Source organism: Loxodonta africana, chromosome 27 (assembly GCF_030014295.1).
Source record: "Loxodonta africana isolate mLoxAfr1 chromosome 27, mLoxAfr1.hap2, whole genome shotgun sequence".
NCBI lineage: Eukaryota > Metazoa > Chordata > Mammalia > Proboscidea > Elephantidae > Loxodonta > Loxodonta africana.
The window spans coordinates 16552750-16576695 of record NC_087368.1 but is presented as its reverse complement, the minus strand read 5'-3'; the positions used below and the strand labels follow the sequence as shown (position 1 = coordinate 16576695).

General features: G+C 37.6%; 1 protein-coding gene across 16 annotated transcripts in view; it reads left to right on the top strand.

Moving 5' to 3' along the window:
- TBC1D5 (TBC1 domain family member 5) overlaps window positions 1–23946 on the top strand; it is a 639936-nt gene that overhangs the window by 83796 nt on the left and 532194 nt on the right. The window lies entirely within an intron of this gene.

Sequence of the window (23946 nt, the reverse complement as noted above, 5' to 3'; positions counted from 1 at the left end):
CTTTGACATTTATTTCTCCCAATAAGATAAATATGTGTTTACCTCTGATCATGATTCCATTCTTGAATGTTTTGTCAGAATCCACTTTCTGGCCAGCGTGGCTGAAGGTTGGATCTGGAGTCTAATAAATCCTTACGGAAACAACTGCCTTGCTAAGATACCTTTTAGAGCCAGCTGGCCTTTTGTCCCTTAACAAGTCTGAACATCATCCCAACAGTACTTTGGGTCAAAGTTCTTGAACCATTTCCCTATTTGAACTTGTATTTCTGTACGTATATAGCTGTATGTTTGAAAGTGATAGAAATACCCAGTTCATTCTTTTCTAGTGAAAAAGTATATGAAATACATTCAGCATATAAAATATGCTCATATTAAATTAGGGAAATACTTGATGTGTACTAGAGTAGTTCCTTGAGAAGAGGGTCTGGATTTGGGTGATCTTTATTTCTGTTTCACTTTGGATTGTGTTTGCAAGGAGCATCTCAAGTTAGTTTGGCTTAAAAGATAAGTGTGCAGCATTCATAGGCGTGTGGGTTCTCATGGTAATCTAAGAACAAGGATGTAACAAGGCTTGATTTTTAAGATCATAGGAAGTAGTTTTGATTTTAAAGCAACAAAACAAGCCTTTTGCTTTACTCTGTATATCATCTTCTTTCTCTCTGGTTACCAACAGGAATTTCTGTTTCCGTGTCCTTTTGGCTTATGCTGTTAATTTTCTGCCGAGCAACCGAGGCAGAAAGCAGGTTTCCTCTGAGTTTTTGAGTTCAGATTGTTTGGGAGGCACAGAGAATCTGAAGCAGCTCATCCTTTCAAACCAGGTGATGAAGGTCCTTGTAGACCAATGAGCTTGAGCGTGGTGCCTACCCAAGGTCCAGTTCATTTGCTGGTGTGGTCTAGAGCCAAGTAGCCCTACTGCAGAGATGGGGTTCAAGGCAGCTTCTTCCAGAGGGTGATCGGGACTGACATATTTATATTCAGTAAAGTATACTGGTCTGCAGGGGCTGAGGAAATGACTGCCTTTAATCTGAGTGCTATTCTAGAAGAAGGCTGTTGTGTTAATCTAGGAATTACTGTTTTTAGCTGTCATCAAGTCGGTCCCTTGACTCATGGTGATACCATGCACAGCAGAACAAACTGCTCCCCAGTCCGGTACCATCCCCATGATTGGTTGCTGATACAACTGTTGTGATCCGTACGGTTGTACTTGGCTGAGTTTTGGAGGTTACTCACCAGGCCTTTCTTCCTAGTCTGTCTTAGTCTGAAAGTTCCACTGAAACCTGTTCAGCATCATGGAACTTGGGTCTCCAACATGGAAGGCGGAAATTCTACCACTGAACACCAATGCCTCACAAAACACAGGAGTGCGCTTTTATTTTCTGCATTGTAGCGAATGACTGTGTACCACTGGCTAGGCAAGAGTCCTCAGAGATATCAGTGGAGGGAGGGTGGTAATTATTTAGTGTTTGTGGCCACTTTTTACCACAATTATAGGTAAAACCATGTTTCTTAAACCTTGTTTATTTATTTAGATGTCTGTCTATTTAGTAATTAGTAGATTTAATGAAGCTGATTGTCTTAATGGTACTGGTGTTGTAGTTATGTCAGTATTTGGATGATACCAGTATATTAAATATAATTAATACAACTAGATATGTTTGTAGAATTTATGTCAGCGGGTGGTTTCATTTGAAAAATTGATCTTTTTGGTCAGGGCATGCATTTTCAAGAGAATTAATTTTAGTAGAAAGGTGCCTCCTACATAATAACATGGCAACCAAGAATTTTTTTGTCAAGACACAAACTGATTTAAGTTAATGATATATTAAAATTTCCCTTTTAAAAATTCATTTGGATTACAGTGTTTCTAACAATGTTCTGTTTTAAATTTTTCCCTTTTTATATTTGGAAGGTTTTTGATGAAAATATCAACAATATTTCAAATTTAACATGATTTCTAATTTTTAATTATCATTATTTGACTGACAGATTCCCTCACCCCTTGCAAATGAGTATCTCTTAAGCAGATACAAATTTCATGAATTAATTCTTGTGATTAGAATAACCCCTCTATTTTTTATTCACTGAATTTATTTCAACATTTCCCTAACAGAGATGTTCATGGAGAAAGTTAAGCTTGGGTGCCAGACTTTTTCCTTCTTTCCTTCCTCTCTTCTTCTTTCCTTCCTTTCCTTTTATTTTGAAATAAATTTAGACTTGAGAAGAGTTGCAAAAGTTGTACAGAGAATTTCCGTATATCTTCTACCCAGTATCCTCTAATGTTGATATATAACCATAAACCAAAAAACCAAACCCAGTGCCGTCGAGTCGATTCTGACTCATAGCGACCCTATAGGACAGAGTAGAACTGCCCCGTAAAGTTTCCAAAGAGCACCTGGCGCATTCAAACTGCTGACCTTTTGGTTAGCAGCTGTAGCACTTAACCACTACACCACCAGGGTTTCCATATAACCATAAAAATATATATATATATATATATATGATTAAAAAAAATATGATAAAAAAATAAGCAATTAATATTGGTACAGTATTATTAATGATGGACTTTATTTGTATTTTACCCTTTTCTCCACTAATTCCTTTTTCTGTTTTATGATCTCACGTTACATTTAGTTGACACATCTTTTTGTCTCCCCAGTGTGTGGTAGTTCCTAATTTTTTTTTTTTTTTTTTGTGAAGTATCCCTTCATTTGGCCTTGTCCAGCGTTTGCTTATGATCATATTGAAATTATTCATTATTGGGAAAGATACTACTGAGATGCTGTCATTTCTAAGTGTCTTGTATCATTGATACATTATATTTTATTACTGCTGATGTTGCTGCTTTATTCTTAAACATCAAAAATCTCAATATATCTAAAAACAAATATTTGTTTTTAAATTATCCTGTTACTTTTTTTTTTTTTAATAATTTTTATTGAGCTTTAAGTGAACGTTTACAAATCAAGTCAGTCTGTCACATATAAGCTTATATACACCTTACTCCATACTCCCACTTACTCTCCCCCTAATGAGTCAGCCCTTCTGGTCTCTCCTTTCGTGACAATTTTGCCAGTTTCTAACCCTCTCTACCCTCCTATCTCCCCTCCAGACAGGAGATGCCAACACAGTCTAAAGTGTCTACCTGATACAAGTAGCTCACTCTTCATCAGCATCTCTCTCTAACCCATTGTCCAGTCCCTTCCATGTCTGATGAGTTGTTTTCAGGAATGGTTTCTGTCCTGGGCCAACAGAAGGTTTGGGGACCATGACCGCTGGGATTCCTCTAGTCTCAGTCAGACCATTAACTCTGGTCTTTTTATGAGAATTTGGGGTCTGCATCCCACTGATCTCCTGCTCCCTCAGGGGTTCTCTGTTGTGCCTTCTGTTACTTTTTATAACTTAATTTTATCCCTTGCATCCTTTCTTTTTTATGTGAACGTAAAACTTTTTTGAAGCTGATTATAAATGTCATTCTATTTAATTCAAAACAAGATATGTAGATCTTTGATTTGATTGTATTATTACAAGCTTAATACCTGCGTTTATGAGGCAGGACTGCAGGGTATCATAGTGGTTTAGAGCATTTGGAACAATTAGATACAAAAAAGAAATAAAAGACATCTAAATGAGAAGGAAGGGGCGAAACAGTCTCTTTGCAGAGGACATGATCTTATATCTAGAAAATCCCTGAAAACCCACCAAAAATCTGTTAAAGCTAAATAAATTCAGCAAAGTTTGCAGGATACAACATCAACACACAGAAATCGGTTGTATTTCTATATGCTAAGCCCCAAGTGAAACCAAGCATGTTGCCAGTGAGTTGATTCTGACTCATAGCAACCCTATACACTAAAAAAACTAAGAGTGAACAATTTGAAAAGGAAATTAAGAAAACAATTCCATTTCCAATAGCATCAAAATGAATAAAATATTTAGGAATAAATTTAGCCATGGAGGTGCAAGACTTGTATACTGAAAACTACAAAACATTGCTGAAAGAAATTAAAGACCTAAATAAATGGACAGACATCCCATGTTCATGGATTGGAAGACAGTATTCTTAAAATGACAATACTACCTAAAGCAGTGTACATTTTCAGTACAATCTCTATCAAAATTGCAATGACTTTATTTTTTTTTTTCTTGCAGAAATTGAATACCCCAACCTATAATTTGTGTTAAATTTCAGTGGACCCAGAATAGCCAAAACAATCTTGATAAAGAACAAAGTTGGAAATCTGAAACTTCTCGGTTTCAAAATTTACTACAAAGCCATGCTGATCAAAAGAGCTTGGTACTGGCATAGGATAGACATATTGACCAGTGAAATAGAATTGAGAGCTCAGAAATAAACCCTCACATCTATAGTCAATTGATTTTCAATATGAAAAGAACAATCTCTTCTACAAATGGTGCTGGGAAAACTGGATATCCACATGCAAAAGAATGCAGTTGAACCCTTACTTTATACCATATACAGATATTAACCTAAAGTGGATCAAATGTCTAAATTTAAGAGCTCTACTTAGCACTCTAGGAAGAAAGCACAAGAGAAATCTTCATGATGTTGGATACAGCAATGATTTCTTAAATATGACACCAAAAGCACAGGTGGCAAAAGAAGTAGATAAGTTGGATTTCATTAAAATGATAAACTTTTGTACATAAAAGGGCAGTATTAAGAGAATGAAAAAACAGCCTATAGAATGGGAGAAAATATTTGCAAATCGTGTCAGATAAAGGTTTAATATGCAGAGCACATAAAGAACTCCTATAACTCAAACAGGAAAAAGACAAACAACCCGATTTAAAAAATGAACAAGGGACAGTGGCCAGGAAGCACGTGAAGAGATACTCAACATTAGTAATCATGGGGGAAATCAGTACTAGATGAGTTGCCGCTTCACAGATACGTCACCCATTGCTGTTGAGTCGATTCTGACTCACAGCGACCCTCTAGGACAGAGTAGAACTGCCCCGTAGAGTTTCCAGGGAGCACCTGGTGGACTCGAACTGCTAACCTTTTGGTTAGCAGCCATAGCATATTCACCACGACACCACCAGGGCTTCCTCACGGATACTAGGATGGCTATAATTAAAAAACAAAACAGAAAACCGAGAAATAACAAATGTTGGTGAAAAAATTGGGACCCTTGTTTTTGCTAATGGGAGTATGAAATGGTGCATCCACTGTGGAAAACAGTTTAGCAGATATTTAAAAAGTTAAACCTAGAGTTCACATGATCCAGCAATTCCATTCTTAGGTATACAAGTTTCCCTCGCCATCCGAAAGTAGAGCATTCCTGTGAAACCTTTAGCAAGCCGAAATGGCGTAAAGTGAAGAAGCAGTTACCACGAACTTATATAGGAAAAATTTTTGAGTGTTCCCAGACTGAAAAAATAACCTACCAAATCATACCAAATTATAAGCTCTTAGGCTTTTCTGATACCTTAGGACACATCTTGCTAATGGATGCACAAAATAAAATCGAGATGAAGCACAGATGCTCACAGACACAGTTCAAAGCTAGGGTGGGTTGATGCTGAGATGCTGAGTGTAGATCCTGGGGAGGTGCCTGGCTACATCACTTTCGCTGCTCAGGGTGTGTGCTGTCTCTTTAATGGCTTGCTGCAAAACAAACTGAGTGCTATTTCTGCTTTCCGTCTTTTTCCACAAAAGTGAAGATCATCTTCGAATTTCTTTCAGTTAGCAAACATAAGTCTTTTGTAAAAGCTAAGTGGTATAAAGCGAACTTTCCAAAAGTGGGGGATACCTGTATACCCCAAAGAATTGAAAACAGGGGCTCAAGTATGTGTTGTTTTTAGATGCTGTCGAATCACCTCCAAGTCATGGCTACCCCATATATAACGGAATAAAACTTTGCCAGTTCCTGTGCCATCTCCATGATCTTTGATATGTCTGAGCCCGTTGTTGAGGCTAGTCTGTCAATCCATCTCATTGAGAGCCTCCCTTGTTTTTGCTGACTCTCTACCAAGAGGAGCCTGGGTGGCACAAGTGGTTTGCCATTGGCTGTTAACCTAAAGTTTAGCAGTTCGAACCCACCCAGCGGCTCCATTGGAGAAAGATCTGGTGAACTACTTTTGTAAAGATTACAGCCATGAAAACCCTATGGAAGCAGTTCTGTTTTGTAACACATGAGGTCACCATGAGTCAGGAGCTGATTCAACAGCAGCTAACAGCAACTACTACTTTATCAAATATAATGTCCTTTTCTAGGGGTTGATTTTTCCTGATGATGTGTCCAAAGTGTGCAAGATGAAGTCTCGCCATCCTCATAAGGAACATTCCGTCTGTATTTCTTCTAAGACTGATTTATTTGTTCTTGTGGAAGTCCACAGTATATTCAGTACTCTTCACCAACACCATAATTTGTGTGCATCAATTCTACTTTTGTCTTCTATCTTCATCATCCAGTTTTTCCATGCATATGAGGCCGCTGAAAAGACCATGGCTTGGGCCAGGGACGCCTTACTCATCAAAGAAATGTCTTTGCTTTTGAGAACTTTAAAGAGTTTTTTTTGCAGCAGATTTGCTCATTGTGATAGGTCATCTGATTTGTTGACTGCTGTTGTTTTCTTTTACTTCCATGAGCGTTGATTGTTGATCCAAGTAGAATGAAATCCTTGATAACTTCAGTTTTTCCTCCATTTATCATGATGCTACTTAATGGTTCAATTGTGAGGATTTTCATTGTCCTTACATTCAAGTATAATCCATATTGAAGAGTATGGTCTTTTACCTTCATCAGTAAGTGCTTCAAATCATCTTCATTTTCAGCAAGCAAAGTTGTTTCATCTGCATATCACAGAATGTTAATAAGTCCTCCTCCAATCCAATTCTTTATATAGTCCGGCTTCTTGGATTATTTGGTCAACATATAGATTGAATACATATAGAGAAAGGATGTAACTCTACCACACAACTTTTCCCAGTTTGAACCACACAGTATCCCCTTGTTTTGTTCAAATGACGGCCTCTTGATCCTTGTGCAGGTTTCACATGACCACAATAAAGTGTTCTTCTGGAATTCCCATTCTTCATAATGTTATCCATCATTTATTATGATCTTCATAGTCGAATGCCTTCACTTACTGGATAAAACACAGGTAAATATCTTTCTGGTATTTTCTGCTTTAAGCCAAGATCCATATGACATCAGCAATGTGCAGATGTTTATAGCAGCACTATTCATAATAGCCAAGAGGCGGAAACAGCCTAAACGTCCATCAACAGATGAATGGATAAACAGTGTGGTATATACATGCAATGGAATATTATTCAGCCATAAAGATAAACCAAGTTCATATACATGCTACAACATGGATGAACCTTAAAAACACTATGCTAAGTGAAATAAGCCAGGAACAAAAGAACAAATATTATATGATCCTGCTTACATAAAATATCTAGAATAGTCAAATTCATAGAGACAGAAAGTAGAGTAGAGGTTACTGGGGCTGAGGGGGGACGGGGAATGCGGTGTTAGTGCTCAGTGGGTACAAGTTTGTGTTTGGAGTGATGAAACATTTTGGATATACTTAGTCATGATGGATGCACAACATGGTGAATGTAATTAATACCACTGAATTGTACATTTTAGAGTGATTAAGATGGTAAATTTCGTGTTATATATATTTTACCAAAATAATACAGTTAAAAAATAAAAAGAGCATTTGAGATCTTTGACAAGCTATCTTTTTTGTGCCTTCCCTTATTTTTATTTGGACAATAGTGCCATCTACCTGGTAGAGTAATTATGGAGTTTAAAACAGATAATGTGTGTAAGTTATTAACACAGTTTAGCACAGTACTTGGCACAATAGGGTTACTGTGAACATCAACTGAGGTAGTGTATGTAAAGTGTTTAACACAATGTCCATCGAGCACATAGTTTGAATACTACTTACTGTGCTATCTCTACTATTATTACTAATTCTACTCTTAGTAAGTTTTATTATGCTTTCTCCTCTCATCCTTCTTCTGGGTGCTGCATAAAAAAATCAGTGGTACCTTCAGTTATATAGAATGAAAAAATAGTCAGTAACCTTTAAATGCCCAAGTGGTTGGCTGTGATGTTGGCGAGCTTAAGCACCATTTTCACCAGGAAGCTACCCTGACTTTTGTCATTCATGCTCCTGCTGTGTTTTTCCACAGTTGGCCTGCTCTTTGTTCATCATAGCACATACTGTACTCCTTTGTAATTACTTGCTTCATTTTCTGGTATCTCTGCTAGACCATAAGCTTCGTGAGGGAGAGAACAGGACTAGCTCACCGTTGTGTCCCTTCCATTTACTTAGCACAGCCTGGCACGTAGACACTTTGTAAATATGATGGAATTGAAGTTACTGAGTTGAGCGATTTAAAAATATGTTATAAAGTGTTATAATAAGAATATGTTTCTAAGTTAATAATGCTTATAGCTTTAAGCTTTTATGGTTTCAGAAATTTTACGTTTTTTTTTTTTTGTCATTTCTAGCCAACTTTTTATTTCAGATATTCTTTAATTCTTCTGGTTGCATTTGCCGTTGATTGAAGAAGTGTGTTTTCTTGTAGAATCATCAGGGTACCACAAAATTCTGAGGAAAAAGAATTTTTCTTTGTAGATTTTGAATGTCAGCATGACTTATGTTTTAAAACCGGGAAGCGTTTGTCATTCTGATTAAGCTATTTTTTTCTGGACTTGATTGTTGACAGACTTTGCCTGTGTTCATTCGTAATGATAACAAGATGCAGTCAGTACAAGAGCCTATGAATTTGTTGTGTTTTATGTATTGTCAGTTGTGTGTTGTATTGCTTTGTCCTTATTTTGGACAGTTTATCTCCCCATGTAGAGGAAATTCACTGGTTTAAGAAAATATCTGTAATAAACACCTTGAAGAACTGTTTAAGGAAGCTTTTTATGCTATTAAAGTATTTTATCATTTCAGATTTTCAAAATCGTTTTTCACCTTCCTTTGTAATGATTTATATTTATGTAACAGATACATATAATGTAGTCTTGATTTTTAAAAATGCTTTATACTTTCCCACATAATAGGAAAGGGAGGGGAGATAATTCTACTAGAAACTTGTGATAAGATAGCAAATGGTAGTAGAAAGTCCTTTCCTTAAGAGTAGATTAAAACTATAAAGGCTGTTCTTAAGTTCATTTTTCCTTAATCTACAGTGACTAAGAAGTCTTTAAGTGTGTAGACCTTGAATATGTTTCCACTAAACAGGAATATGAATTGGTTCTTTAAAATCGAGTTTTTAGTCTTTAGGTTGTCTTATTCCAAAAAGACCAGCTTCTTCTCTGCTGAATCCCTCTTCACTCAGGAAGTCTCCCTTTTGTCTTTTGGTAGGACACTTTGGTTGGCCTGATATTCCCTCGTTGTTTCATGCTCACTTTGAAGACTTCATGGGGAATCAAAGGGGGCTCTGAACTTCTATTTTGGGGGAGAATTTTGACTTTTGCTTGGGCTTTAAGTTCTGGAACAAAATCCCTGCTTTTCTCTTGATCGCACTGGATTGTTGTTGCTTGCTGCTGTTGAGTCAGTTCCAACTCATGGCAACCCGAAGTGTCAGAGTAGAACTGCACTGCATAGGGTTTTCATGGCTGTGCCATTTTGGAAGCAGATCACCAGGCTTGTCTCTCAGGGTCCCTCTTAGTGACTTTGAACTCCCAACTTTTTGGTTAATAGTCCAGTGCTTAACCATTTTCACCACCCAGAGATTCCTGACCTAACAGTATATAGCTGATATTCTCACTGATCCTATAGCCCAGTGGTCTCCAATAGCATAGGGAGGAAAATTTGAAATTTTTGTGGGACAGGAACTAACTTAACAAAGTTTTGATAACAATATGAAGCTGCAGAAACGTTTTCTTTTTGTTAGCAGTTCTCAAAAGTGAAGCATTTCTGTAGAGACGTAGACTAATATATAAATAACATATGAGGATATAATTTATGAGTGAGAGACACTTCTGAAGAATAAGTGGCAGCAGATATCTCTTAGGCTAATGTCACTCCATTTTTAGTATGTAGACTCTTGTTGTTCTTGTTAGTTGCCACTGAGTTGGCTCTGACTCCTGGCGACCTCATGTAGAACGGAACAGAACATTTCCCAGGCGTGCGCCATCTTCACGATCGTTGGTACGCTTCAGTCCATTGTTGTAGCCATTGTGTCAGTCTCCTTACTGAGGATTTCCCTTGCCTTTGCTGGCCCTCCACTTCACCAAACATGATGTCTTTCTCTAGTGATCAGTTCTTCCTGATGTCATGTCTAAAGTAAGTGAGTTGAAATCTTGGACAATATTTTGTGATCGATAAGGTTTTTATTGGCTCATTTTTGGAAATAGATCACTAGGCTTTTCTTCCTAGCCTGTCTTAGTCTGGAAGCTCTGCTGAAACTTGCCTACCCTGTGACCGTGCTGGTATTTGAAATACTAGTGGCATAGCATCAGCATCACAGCACATGCAGGCCACTACAGTGTGACCAACTGACAGACGGGCGGGTGGTAGAGCGTACAAACTAAAAACTAAAAACAAAAAAACATAAACTAGAGGGGTATATTTAAACTTCTTAATACTCTTATTTCTTGCTGTTGAGTTTTTTTCCCCTCCCTCTCACTCCTAGGTACTCTGGTAGTTAATTTAATACTCTAATGGCTTATGGTGTCATTTGGTTGAGAAACCCTGCTTCAGACTATTGCTGAGACTTTGGCAGTGGCCGCGTGACTGACAGTTAGACATTGGGCTCTGTGTTCAGTACTCAGAGTCTTGGGGTATCCATGTTCTGGGATGCATTGAAGAGACAGCTGTATGCTTATAAACATCTTTTATTCTGCTCTTAGAGACTCATTTTTTTTTTTTAAATTAAAGTTGGAATATGTGCTAATTTTTTGAGTATTTAATTTTTAAATAAAGTTTATGTAATTTAGAAATTTAAGAGACTTGAATGATATGTAAGAATTCTGATTCAATTGAATCAGCTCACTTTTACTTTTAAGAATAATGATTGAATAGTAATTTCAAGTAATTTTTGAAAAAAGATTAAAAAGAATTTTTTTTTTCCCCCAAGGAAAATGACATGCAGCAATCCCAACAATAGTAATGTTGCCGTGTTTATAATTGGTAGGGATTCAGTTGATCTGGTAGCATTGTGGAATGTTGTACTTTAATAAAATGAAATTTTCATATGAGAAAGCAGTGTAAAATCTGAAGGTTTCTTTAGTAAAAAAAATGGGATTACCTTGTATAGTGAAGTTTAAAAAGGTTATGGTAATTAGGATACTGTCCCCAGATTCACCGAACATATTCGCCACTTTACACATTAAGCCAACAGCTGAGACTTCAAATTCCATCCGTGGGTAGTGTGCGTTAAAGACGATCCCTTTGAAGAAGAGGAATAGAATCCCTTTAGCAACTTTAAGCCAGATGTAAGGAGGGGAGTACTTTCTTGAATGCAGAGCCACTGTGTGATAGCCCTGCTCTGGGAGCATGGTACTAAATTCAGATATGTGACAAATTGTTTATTTTTTTCCCTTCAAGGAAATCCATTTGGCTTGCTCAATTGTGCTCACACTCTTTCTCTCACTGATTTTTCCTTGTAATTTCCTTTTGTAAGTAAGAGAGAAGTAAAAATTTACCCATTTGAAATTATTGCTTTACTATATTATTATTGAAATTTATTAAGTTGGTAGATTAAAAAGATGTCTGTTTCATCCTGTGCTTATCCATTTCTTTTAAGCAGAAATTCTAGGATGAGGGTTTTAGATCTTTTGAAGAGCTCTACTTTGGACATAAAACATTAAAAAATTAAAATCTAGATAGAAGCAGTGTTGTATGCCACCATTTAGGTAAGGAGCCCTGGTGGTGCAATGAGTAAGAGCTCGCCTGCTAACTGAACGATGGGCTGTTCGAACCCACCCAGCGGCTCCGTGGGAGAAAGACCTGGCAACCTGCTCCTGTAAAGATTATAGCCTAGGAATCCTGATGAGGCAGTTCTAGTCTGTCACATGGAGTTACTATGAGTCAAAAATCGACTCAGCTGGTGCCCTTAATTTGGACTTCTGGCCTCCTAAACTGGGAGTCTCTGGGTGGCAGTCTGCTTCCAAAAGGTTATAGCGTTGAAAACTCAATGGAGCAGTTCTTCTCTGTACACGTGGGGTCGTCATGAATTGGAATTGACTTGACGGCAATTAACAGCAACAACAACAGAGCTGGTGCCCTGAATTTTTTGGACTTCTAGCCTCCTAACCTGTGAAAAAATAAATTTCTGTTTGTTAAAGCCACCTGCTTATGGTATTTCTGCTATAGCAGCACTAAGAAATTAAGACAGCTGCTAACCCTAACCCTGGAAACCCTGGGGCGTAGCGATTAAGTGCTACGACTGCTAACCTAAAGGTCAGCAGCTCAAATCTGTCAGGTGCTCCTTGGAAACTCTATGGGGCAGTTCTACTCTGACCTATAGGGGTCGCTATGAGTCGGGATCGACTTGATGGCAGTGGGTTTTGGTTTTATACTAACCCTACGAAGTATTAAAAAACCAAACCAGACCCACTGCCGTCGAGTCGATTCTAACTCATAGAAACCCTGTAGGACAGAGTAGAACCCCCTCCATAGAGTTTCCAAGGAGTGCCTTGTGGATTCGAACTGCTGACCTTTTGGTTAGCAGTTGTAGCTCTAACCACGATGCCACCAGGGGTTTCCCTATGAAGTATAAAAGAAAAATATAGGAACTATTATTTTCATTTTACCATAAAGAAATGAAAACATAGAGAAGATAAGTATAGTATTTTTTGCAAATGATACGTCCATGCAAGTAACACGCCTACACAAATAATGTGCCTTCACCTATATAACGTGCTTCTAGGAAAATAATGTGCGAGCGGGTTGCGTGGTTTGCCCTAAAAAAAAAGCGTAACGTGCACGATACGTGTGTGAAAATACGGTAACTTACACAAGGTCACACAGCGGGTACATGGTGGAGCTGGTGTAAGAACCCAGGCAATCTGGCTTCAGGATCTGTGCCCTTGATTTGGGATACCAGGACCACAGTGGCCAAGGACTCAGCTGATCTTTAATATGTGAAAAGGATCCTGTTTAATACGAAATTTTATATTTAAGTCATACACGTTGTTTTAGGCCAGACCAGAAGAAGTTGGCTCCACTTTCTTTATGGACTACAGTGGAATTTAGCAGAGAATGCCTGAATCTAAGAAGTGAGTTTCTACATAACTTGAGGTCACCTATTTTTAAAACTCCATTTTACTGTTTCTGTGTCTGAATTGTATTTTATTAATTGCAGCACAAGCTAACCAACAGTAAGCTGCTTAGATGCAGTCATTTCCTCAAAGCCATATTTAGCCAGGTGTTTGTAGAAGTAGGAGGCAGTAGGGTCTTAACTGTGGTTTTGACTGAAATGTTTGACTTTTAGGTAGGTACGTGGAGACCATGTTTCATACCTTAGAAGCTGGGAAGTAACATGAGTGGAGTGATTACTCATGGCACATTCTAACCAAGGAGGAACTCTTCATTTTTGTTAAAAGTACTGTTTACTTTCTCAGACAAAAAGAAAGTCACATACAATTTGGAACTCAGCCCCCATTGGAAAGGGCCAGAAGTCAGATACCAGATTTTTTTTTTTTATCTTGATCTCTTTATAGCTCATTAATAATTGTTAATTGATAAAATTATTTTTGACAAGCAAATACTGGAAAACTGTGATCATTTTATTGGTCACAGCACAGGTTCACCAAGAGGAATAAAAGACCGTCAGTGTAGGTATCTCTTAAGTTTTGAAGCAATGTCTTTCAGGTATATTTAGCTAATTATGTGTCAAGCATTATCCTGAGTACTAGGGAAGTAAGGATGAAGGTAAGGGCATGGCCCTCAGAGAATTTACAGTCTAATGGGCAAGGTAGACTGATAAATTAATTAAAAAGATGAAAAGATGTGTATTTGACCACATGTATATCACCCCATCTTTAGCCACTGTCGTCTTTCACCTGGACTTTGCAGAAGCCCCTTAACTAATCTCCCTGCTTCTACCTTTGTATTAGCTTCCCTCCTCCACAAGTTCTCTACACAACACCTAAGTGGTTCTTTTACAATGAATGTTATATTATGGTGGTAAAAAGTTCCACTGATGTCCTTGTTTAATTTCTAAAATCTTTAATGTCTAAAGGCTTCAAGGTCCTCTGTACCCATTCTGCTACTTCCTCCCCCCCATTTCAGTCATAGCAGCATCATTGATATTCCTCAAACACTGCAAGCCTGCCCCATCTCAGGTCTTTGCAGTTGCTCTTCCTTGTGTCTGGAAAGTTCTTCCCTCAGATATTCACAGGACTTCTTCCTCAGGTCTCTTCTCATATGTCACGTTGTAAGAGACTTCGTCTCTGAGCACTTTATATAAAACATAATCTTGCTTCCTTCCATATCTTCACCCTCACTTATTCTACTTTTCTTGCTCTATTTTTCTTTCATGCAGTTAATACCATTTGAAAAAAACCAGTTGTGACCCTCTACCACCTTTAGAATATAAGTTCCATGAGGGCAGGAACATTGTTTTATTTTCTGTGGAATACCTAGCTCCTAGAACTGTGCTTGGCACATGGTAGGCACTCACTGTATTTATTTGTTGAATGAATAAGAGGAAGAGAGTTCCAGGCAGAGGGAACTAGATGTGAAAAGGGTTGATGTGTTTGAGGATCTGAAAGTAGCTCTTTCTGCATTGAAGTGGAAGTGGTGAATGAGGACCTCCCTCTCTCTCTTTTTAGTCTCAGAGGCCAGAACATGTAGAGTTTTATCAGCCCAGCTAAAGAATTTGGACTTGTCCTGAGGGACCATGGGTGCAACTAAAATGTGTTAAGTACTGTGATCAGATTAGCATTTTAGAGTCTGGTGCAAAGGATGAATGCACTAAAGGGGAACAAGATTGGAGGGTGTGGTGATTATTTCGGGGACAGTAATCCAGGGGTGTTGGTAATGATGGCCTGAACAATGACTGATAACAGAGAAGGAGAAAATGGATGGGTTAAAAGAGATACCCAATATTGAGGCAACAGGCCTCAGTGATTGGATGTGGATCAAGAATGATGTATAAGTATCTGGCATGGCCAGCTGGGTAGCTGGAATGCTATTCAGAGATCTGGAGCAGGGTTAAGGGGGTGATTATAGGTAATCGAGTCCAAATTCAGTTTGGGGAGCTTAGAAAAAAATCTAGGTCAAGATGTCCAGGTGGCAGGTTAGGCATGTGAGCCTGGAGATCAAGAGACAGATCTGGTCTTGTAGTTCCTGGCTTTTAGCGGTTTAAATGCTGAGCAAATAACATTGAACTTCACACTTTAGCCATCAAACAACTGAAAAACTTTTTGGACATAAGATAAGCATGTTGAATTTCGGCATTAGTATAGTGTGGTTATGGTAGGGAGACTATGGACCTCTTAAGCAATCGCAGTTATTTTCGGCTTTCAAGTGGAACTGGGAATGGAATGAAACATGAATGAAGATGAATTTTAAGGAAAAATTAATAGAACTTGATGTCAGGAAGGGGAAAGAGCAAACTAAGTTTGAATTTTCAAACTTAACAGAGAATGCTGGTGCCATTGGAAGAAATAGGAAAAGGAAAGTCAGGAGAGAAAGGGAAAGACAGATTGGAGACAATGGGAGGGCAAGAGAAATGAGTTTTGTTGTAAGCCTACTGAATTTGGAATTATATGTGGTAGCCAAAATTGGTTCATGATCTAGTCAGAATTCAACCAAGAGATCTTCATCTAGACAGTAGCTTTCCTATGAGAATGTTAGGGTTTTTTTGAGGGAGAGAGGAGAGTTAAGTCTAAAAGGAAGGTAAGACAGAGGGCTACTTTGTTGAAATGAATGCCTTTACCTATCAAAACCCAAAACCAAAACCCGTTGCCGTCAAGTCGATTCCGATTCATAGCGACCCTATAGGACAGAGTAGAACTGCCTCATAGAGTTTCCAAGGAGCGCCTGGTGGATTCGAAGTGCCGACCTTTTAGTTAGCAGCTGTAGCACTTAACCACTACGCCACCAGGGTTTCCCTTTACCTATCAGGGAGGAAAAAAAATCTCAAGAGAAGATCTGTCCCTTTACTCTAAATGTCAGCCATAGGAAAGTCTGCATGGTGGATTTAGTTGTCGAAGTGGTCGCTGCGTGAACAGAAGTAGAGTTACCAGTTCCTGACAGCTGCGAGTCAGCCTCTGGGCATCTTGCTAAATTTTCAAATATAATTATACAGTAGACTTCCTTTAACAAATTCCGTGTTCCCAGCTGTAATTATAACCGCTTTTCTTGCCTGTAGTCTGTTCTTTGTCTTACTACTTTCTTCTGTATCTCCCCCTGCTGGTTAGAACTATGTTTTGGTCATGTGGGAATCTTAGAAAATTTGAAACTGTTTACTATGGTTTTCTTTCCTAAGCATAGATTTACCATTGCACACTAGTTTCTTTCTTTCTATTCCATTGTAAAACACATTTCTAGTAATAGGAAGCAGTGCTTTAAAGCACAAGCTGGCAATATTAAAGGAGTTTTTGTTTTCAAAGAATATGGAAATACAAATCAGGTACATTGTAAACTGTCTATGCAACCATCATGAAATGACCACCACAACATACAGTGCCCCATTTAATAGTTTAGACTCTTAAATAAAATCTTGCCCATGGCCATGATTTAGACCAAGAAGCTTTTTTTCTCTTTTAGAAAAATAAAGTTTGCAACCAAAAATGAAGTCATCATAAATCCTGCGGCCATAATCCTGCAATAATTTCTAGGATTCATCATGACATTAATGTGTAAGATCAAAAATATGAGTGGCATTTCCTATTTTCTCATCTATTTTTATCACTCAAATATCTATTGTGAAAATAAATCACTTTAAAAAATGACTTGATGTCCTTTATAAAAAATATTGTAGTTTTTGGGGTGATAAACTTCAAGGATCTATTTCCATGTCTTTTAGATTATGTTCTGAGTCATTTTAATGTCTTCTTAAGAAATAACTAAAATGTATAGATTTCTGAATGTAAAGAAGAAAAGGCATGTTTGCACTTTTAACCTGCAACGGAAGTAGTCCAGAAGAAATTATGGACGTGTACCAATAATAAATTCTATATGTATTGCTAATCAGTCATTCATAGAAAAATACCTTTTGAGTATCTGCTATATTCCAGACACTGTCCTAGTGGCTAGTTTACTGAGATTTTAGTTGGAAGAATAAGATTAAATTTAAAAAGCTTTGCTTATAACGGTTGAAGTGTACTTAGAAATAAACAATAGTGTATTTAGGTTGCCTGTGAAAATAATTCTGTGTATTCTGGGTAATTTTAAATATTAAGAAGTAGGACTTATCTTACAACATAATTGGCTGACATTGTTTGACCTCGATGTGAGACTGCACTGTTTAATGAACAAACAAGGAGAATAAAGTTTCCATAAATAAGGCATTTCTTGAAACCTTTGGAAATAAGCTTGAAGTCTTTTAGCATGAGATTGATGGGTTTTCCTTCTATGAAAGAGTAAGTGAATAATTTAAGGTTATACAGGCAGTCCCTGGGTTACAAACGTCTGATTTATATACAACCCATAGTACAAAGCAACCCCCATAAAGGCTATTATATTAAAAATTCAAAGTACATACAGTGGTTTGTAATAACAAACACGCATCAAAACATTATTATTATTACTATATTGTTATGTTAAAGATGTTTTAGTGTATCTGGAAATGTTTCTTTAATGTTTTTTCATGCATAGAAAGGTACACTATATACTATATACTAAGACAAACATTTGACTAATTGGTGTTAGATATGAACCATATATAACCGTTGCAATTTACGTACAAATTTGACTTAAAGACAGATTTAGGAATGGAGCTCATTTGTAATTTGGGGACTGCCTGTAGTTCATGTTTGCAGGCCCTCATCCTGTCATGGGAATAATAGAGTTTTGAAAAGCAGAGCTGTGGACTTTACTGCTGTAAGAGATCTATCCTTACCAGTGTAATTTTATGCTCTTGTGGCGAGGTTTCAGGTTGAGGAATGAGATTGGATTTGTACGAGCAGAATATCTGCTGTCCTTGTTGTTTGGTTCCTAAGGAAAGCTTACCCCTTAGCCTCAAATGTGCTGTGGTATTAGCTACTTTAAAATAGATTGCTCAAGACTATTTGGAAAACCTTAAAAATGCATCGTGATGCATTACTTGCAATAAAAAATGGGGCTACAATTATATAAAACAAAACACTACGGCTGCTGACAGATGTCATTAACAACTTACTCAAACACAGATCCTTCAAAAAGGAACTGCTAGACATCTGATTCAGGAAGTTAAGGTCATTATAGCTCAAGATGAAATGCTGTTCTGCAATGCATTTTTTGCTTTAATTTTTTGATAATTTGTTGGGACCTTGATATTTGATATGTTGTAAAAAATTCTTTTGAATTTCAATTAATAAATGTAGAAGAAATGAAGGAAATAGAAAATCACCATTAGGCAAACACTACACTAATGTTGCAGACAAGATTCATTCATGGATGCCAAAAATAGGGAGAAAGTTTGAGGAGAGGCAATATTTGCATAGTCTAAAAGTACCATCCTACAAGATACTATTGTTCTCAGAGGGAACGATAGTAACTTTACAGAGGAGAAACCTAGCAGACACCAAATCAAGGTTAACATTATGAGCAATAAGACTTACTAACATCTGATATGTTATCTAATGAAAAGGGCACAACATCACTTAGGTGATATTCTTGCCCAAAATATTTAACCTCAGTTTAATCTTGAGAATACATTAGACAAACCCAAACTGAGGAATGGTCTACAACATAACTGATCAGTACTTCTTAATTGTCACGTATTATAGGAGACTAAGGAAACGTGACAACTAAGTGCAGTGTGGGATCAGGATAACCGCTTGCCGTCGAATAGATTCCAACTCATCGTGACCCCATAGGACAGATTAGAACTGCCCCATAGGGTTTCCAAGGAGCGGATGGTGGATTCAAACTGCTGACCTTTTGGTTAGCAGCCGAGCCCTTAACCACAGCGCTGCCAGGGCATGACAACTAAGTGTAATGTGGGATCGGGATAGTATCTCGGGATAGAAGAAAGACCTTAGTGGAGGAGTTAGTGAAATTTGAGTAAGGTCTGCAGTTGAGTTAGTACTATTGTATCAATGCTAATTTTATTTGCTATTGTACTGTGGTTATGCATGATTAGAGAAAGCTAGGTGGAAGGTATGTGGGCACTCCATACTATTTTTGGAACTTTTCTGTAAGTCTAAAATTATTTCAAAGTACAAAGTTAAAAAAGCCAGTTCTTCTGGAATTCTGATTATAGTGCTCTCAGGTTTATCCTTTGAGGCTTTAAAGGTGTTTCTCTGTTTTAATGAAGTGTCGTGGGTCCTTTTAGAAATACTAATCTTGGACAAAATCCAGGGTAGACTCCTGATAACAACACATTTTACTAAGCTCTGTGTTGCTGGCCACACTTTGTTATCTTACTTCCCCTAATCATCTTCTAATAACAATTGTAGAGATAACTCATGTTGTGTACCCAGTGCCATTTAGTGACTCATAGCGACCCTATAGGACATCATAGAGTTTTTGAGGAGCGCCTGGTGGATTCGGACTGCTGACCTTTTTGGTTAGCAGCTGAGCTCTTAACCACTGCGCCACCAAGATCCCCATGTTGTATAAGATATGTTAATCGCTCTCTGCTGTGGTCAGTGGACAAATATATAGAAGAATTTAAAGGTTAGAAAAGGTAGATGACAGCTACTCAAAAATGAAGAAAATGCAAATCCAAACCCATTGCCCTTGAGTTATGCCAACTCATAGTGACCCTGTGGAACAGAGTAGAACTGCTCCATAGAGTTTCCAAGGATCGGCTGCTGGATTAGAACTGCCAACCTCTTGGTTAGCAGCCTTAGCACTTAACCACTATGCCCCCAGAGTTTCCCAAAAATGGATAAGTATCTGGATACGTATTCTATCATGATTATACAAAAAAAGTGGCCATTTTGTCAGAGATGTTAAATAAAAATCATGCGCTATCCTAGAAATTTGTCCTTTTTGATACATAATATGCTTCCGGTGGGTTTCTGCTATCAAGGACAAAATCTGGGGGAGAAAATGGGCACAGAAGGAACTTCTCTTTTATTTTGTTAAAAGCACAGCATGTTACCTGTCATCCATTTGAGATGAGAGTCATAGAACCAAAAAACCAAACCCATTGCCACTGAGTCAGCTCTGCCTCATAGTGACCCAGTAAGGACAGAGTAGAACTGTCCCATAGGGTTTCCAAGGCTGTAAATCTTTATGGAAGCAGACTGCTGCATCATTCTCCCGTAGACTGGCTGGTGGGTTTGAACTGCCGACCTTTAGGTTAGCAGGCAAGTGCTTAACTACTGCACCACCAAGCTTCTTAGAGTCATAGAACAGCCTTTCTAAATCTATAATGTCACCCTGCTGTTTCCAGGGGGTACTGAGATATAGTCAGTGTATGGAACAGCAGTAATTTTACTTACAAGATAGCCAGTGCTTTGTTTACACGGTGAAGGTTTATGTATAGAGTGTTAAATATCACTACCAAACTAAACTTGAGGGCAGTGGTTCTGTTATATTTCTTTTTCTGTTTCCCATCTAGAATAGTTCCTAGTGCTAAATAAGTATTTGTTTAACGAATGAACACTGAGGACTCTATGTAAGGTGGATTTCTATATTAAATGTGAAATTCAGGTGTCTACAATAACGCAGCTTTAGGGCTGAGCATCTAAAAGACAAGCTAGGATCATCAGTCTGGAGAATTAGCCCCTCTCTACAAAGCTCTGTTTGGCTTTGAAGGGTATCTAAAATTTCATATTTGGTATTTTAAGGATACTGTGACTATTTCCTTACTTGAGTTTGTTTCATTGTGTTTCGGCAAAGCAAATTGATGGTAGGCATGCGTAGTCTCTGGAAAGTTACGTAGAAAACTTTGCCTAGAAGTTGGAATTGGGGTAGGAGAGAGAGTGAATAAAGAATTCTCCTGTTTCTGGTATATAATTCCTAGCAATCTTATAAATTGTATTCTAGCCGGAGAATATTTCCAAAACATAATTCTTCTATTGCATCATAAGGAAAATTTAATGGCATAGCCAATTTGTATCCTTATCCAGCTTAAAATATATTAACTCTTTGGAATAATGCATGTGAATATATGTACTGGAATATACAAACTGAAATTAATAACTTCTGCTTTGTTAAAAATATTGCTAATTTTACATTGTTAAAAGAATAGTTTTCTTTTTCAGACCTTTTCAGCCCTCTTTGACACGAAGGTACACTTTTAAAATGTTATGTTCTTAGTTGTTTAATAAATTATTCCCCATCTCTCCATCATGGCGCATTATGTTTATCCTAGCCAGAGCTCCTTTTCCAGTTTATTTACAAAAGGTAATGCACTTCTTAAAAAAGATAGATTTGGGTAACCTCCCCGCCCCCCCCCCCCCCCCCCCTGCAAAAAAAGCTTACTTTAAACCCTGTGGAAAAGTAGCTGTGTATACTTGGTAGGAGGGGAGGGTTTGTTTTTTTCTTCCACGTTTAAGTGACTACAGAATGTCCATAGGAAACTAAAAACACTGAAAGTCTCTTAATATTTTACAGTTTCTATTGTACCTAAAGGAACCATTAATGCTGAAGAGAAGAGAGTATGTCTAATTCTTATTTTTCTATGAGAAATAAAGGCTTTATATTAAAAAGTGTGCAGTTTTAATGTTATACAGGCATGTATTTTGGTTTAAAATTTGGGGCAGATTGGAAAGTTCCTGGGGGTCTGGGCCCTAGCTCTACCTGATACTACCTCTGTGATCTTAAGCAAGTCACTTACTTATCTTTCTGAACCTCTTTTTTTTTTTTCTTATCTGTAAAACTATTAAAGGTAAGAGTAACTCTCTACTTCATATTATTTGTAAGGATTATAACCACGAAATTAAACATGATAATATATGTGATAGCACATACCACCAGGGTAGGGTGCCCAACTTCAGGTTAAAAACCACATCAAATCCACTGTGAATGGTGCCCCCTGGAGGTGCGCTGAGAGCACTGTGCCTGGAGCACAGTGGCCACACTCAGTTAATTAAAAAAAAAATTGGCTCTGATTAAATGGGATACTACCTTTGAAAGGGTGTTGTGATGCTGGAAGTACTGGAAAATAGAAGTATAAGAAAAAATTTAAATGTTGGAACTTGGTTAGCCAAATTGATGCAATTTTATAAGATCGCCTATCACAAATTCAAAATTTGTAGAAACTAACTCATCCAGGTCTTAATAATTATTATCTGATTTTTAACCAGTAGAAATATGCAACATTATTCTTTATAATATTATTTGCCAGCATCAGATTCTAGGCTATTTCAAATCATTTTTTTTTATTCTTTTTGTGTAGGGGGAAAAAAGTCATTAGTCTGCATTTATATCAGGACTAGCTTCCTGTAAAATTATTTATTTTAACTTTTTATTTATAGATTTTGAAATTTACAATTCTAAATACAGCAGTAGTAAGGCGCTGCATTTTTGCAGCAAACAAAAAGCACAATTAACATAAAGTCAGAACCAGCCACAAATAAAATATTCTAGCGAACTGTGTAAGGGAAAAAAAAAAATTGCTCTGGGAAGCAGATGCCAAGAAATGTTGCATAGGTGGCCTTACTCCATTGGAAAGGAAAGGATATAGCGAAGGATTAGTAGTAAGAGGAGAAGGCTCAGGAGGAAGGGTCATAGAGAGAGGAGGAGGAGGAGGAGGAGGAGGAGTAGCAAAATAATATTGAATGAACACTTATTAAGTATCAGGCACTGGTCTAAGGAATTTATGCAGATATCTCATTTTATCTTCCCAGCTATCTTATGGAAACCCAGGTGGCCTAGTGGTTAAGTGCTTTGGCTGCTAACCAAAAGGTGAGCAGTTGGAATCCACCAGGCCTTCCTTGGAAACTCTATGGGGCAGTTCTACTCTGCCCTATGGGGTTGCTGTGAGTCGGAATTGACTCAATGGCAATGGGTGTGGGTATTTTTTTGAACCACCTTATGAGTTATGTCCCCAATTTACAGATGAAGTAGCTGAAACTCAAAGAGATAGGTAATTTTTTCCAGAGTCTCACATCCAGAATTCAAACCCCGGAGCTTTTTGACTCTAGAACTCATTCTTTTAACAACTATGCATGTTCCTTCCGTGAAACCAATAGCCACCATCCACTGACAGAGTGTATTTAGTTTGTATGTCTTTGTGAATTTTTTTTTAAGTGGTATCATGTGCTTCTCTTTGACCAAAGCCCTTTTAAAAGGTAATTGGGTAATTCATAGTACACCTGGTGTCTTGAAAAATAATAACCCACTTAGAAATACTTCAGTGGTGAACGTATTAACTGTCTTCCTAGGCAGATTTTTTATAACATCACATATCTGTGTTAAGTATATTGTTAACATGAGAATTTCACTTACGTGCCTACCTCTAACTTTTAATAGTTGTCAAGACAAGTAGATGAGAAGAAAGCATAGGAATGATACAGTGTGGATGTGCGATTACATCTTTGATCTTTCAGGCAGGAATTGGTCTCAAATTTTTGTACTTCTGGCAGCTCCTGGCAGAATACCCTGCACCTGTAGGAGTATTTGATTTCCTTAATAGAATCTCACATTAACCCGTGAACCCATTGCCTTCCAGTCGATTCCAACTCATAACGACCCTATAGGATAGAGTAGAACTGCCCCATAGGGTTTCCAAGGAGCACCTGGTGGATTTGAACTGCTGACCTTTTGGTTAGTAGCCATAACTCTTAACCACTATGCCACCAGAAATCTCATATAAATCTCATATAGTAGGAGCTTAATATCTAATTGATTGAACTAGTATAATCCTAGGTTATAGAAATAATGAAACTCCCA